Source organism: Grammomys surdaster, unplaced genomic scaffold (genome assembly GCF_004785775.1).
Source record: "Grammomys surdaster isolate TR1022 unplaced genomic scaffold, NIH_TR_1.0 1136, whole genome shotgun sequence".
Taxonomy (NCBI): domain Eukaryota; kingdom Metazoa; phylum Chordata; class Mammalia; order Rodentia; family Muridae; genus Grammomys; species Grammomys surdaster.
In genome coordinates this window covers 2,302,422-2,304,068 of record NW_021605555.1, presented here as the reverse complement: position 1 = coordinate 2,304,068, position 1,647 = coordinate 2,302,422, and the positions used below count along the sequence as shown (strand labels likewise).

The window sequence follows — 1,647 nt, the reverse complement described above, 5'->3', positions numbered from 1 at the left end:
AGGAGCCTCTCACCCTCCTACCTACAGGAGAATGAAGAGAGCTTGGGGGGGTTCTTTTATCTCATAAATGATGATACTGTTGCATCTTCAGGTTTTGAGACAAGATAGGATAAAAATAAAGTTAGAACAAAGAAGTGGAGATTTTTTTTCCAGTTGTATTTTTCTCAAGGTATTTCTCCCAAAATAAGTTGAGAACTACAGTGTTGGGAAGACAAAAACATCAAAAACAGAAGGATGGTGGGAATGACTACATATTGCTCCCGGGGACTAGGGAAAACTGAAAAATAAAATAGAATAAGAAAATTTAATTCCACCAATTTTCTATTGTACTAGTCATCTTTTCACCCTCCTTGTTCCCTTTCATCATCATCTTTGTCTTCCTCACCTTCATCCTCATTTTCTTCATCCATAGGTATCTCTTTATCATATCACCATCATCATTTTATCATCAATGTTTATCATCTTTCCCCTTTTCTCCTTCATTATCCATATCAGCAGAAAGAACTGCAAATTATGTGACTAAATATCTTTGACATTTCCTAATGCATTTGTACCTGCATCAGACTAGTCTGTAAACCAGGTCAAAAGGCTCTGTGGTTCCTCATGCTGATGCTTCCTAGAGGTCTTATTATGCACTAGACTTGGACATTTTGTCAAACTTTTTCCAGATTTTCATTTGATTCTTTTGGACTTTGAAGATAGGTCATTACTCCTATTCAGATGAAATCTTTTGAAAACAATTTTGTTTTCAAAGTAAAGATTATTATCAAAATAAGACACCATTCTATACTCTGATTTTATTTCTTCAAATTCTGTCACTTCACCTGTGGTCAAATAATGTAGGGCTTTATTGTCCTCCTATTCAAGTAATACAGACACTTGTGAATGGTTGACAAATGTTGTCACTAAAAAATTTGGGGTGTGGGTTATCAACTTTTACCTCCACTGAGAAAGAAATGGTTAGTGGAGTTTGTTGTTTCTTGTTTACTTTCAAATTTTTCTCACAGATTGTTCATTAAGTCTGGCTACTTCATTCTGTACTTCACTGATATGTTTAATTTCTCATTACTGTTATTTTCTCCTTTTGTCAGGCCAAGAAAGGTTGACATGTGCTCCAGCCCCAGGAAAGAAACCAGTCTGGGTTTCTTGGACTTACACAGGAACATGGATTGCTGTTTCAGGGCCATGCCATGAGAGAAGTGTCTAACACCCCTTTCTGGCCTTTGTTAGGACCAGGCATACACATGGTATACAGACATACATGCAGGCAAAATACTCTTACACATAAAGTAAATAAAAATAAATTAATCTTAACAAAAAATGTTGAATTCCTACAGTCTTGCCACAGAATATATACCCAGGAAGAGATTATAGTCAGACTCACCTGCACTCAGTATATTCATGCACATCTGGTGGATTTTAATGTTGGCGGACTCAGAAGGAAGTTTTTCTTGTTCAAGTGTCTCAGCTAAGAGAAATGTCTGACTTTTTTCTCCATTTTTTTTACTTAGTTTTAAATTGGGATTTTTAAATATATGCTGCTCTTTTCTTTTTCATGTTTTCCATTTAAAAAATGTGCTACATTTTTAAGTCTCCAAATACATGACCTCCCTTTAAAAGTTATTTTATTAGTTTGTTTTACTAATT

At 35.0% G+C, this 1,647-nt stretch overlaps 1 pseudogene; it reads right to left on the bottom strand.

The window, feature by feature from the left end:
* Positions 1-341: 341 nt before the first annotated feature.
* On the bottom strand, positions 342-1,187 carry LOC114634870 (annotated as a pseudogene).
* Between the last annotated feature and the right edge of the window lie 460 nt (positions 1,188-1,647).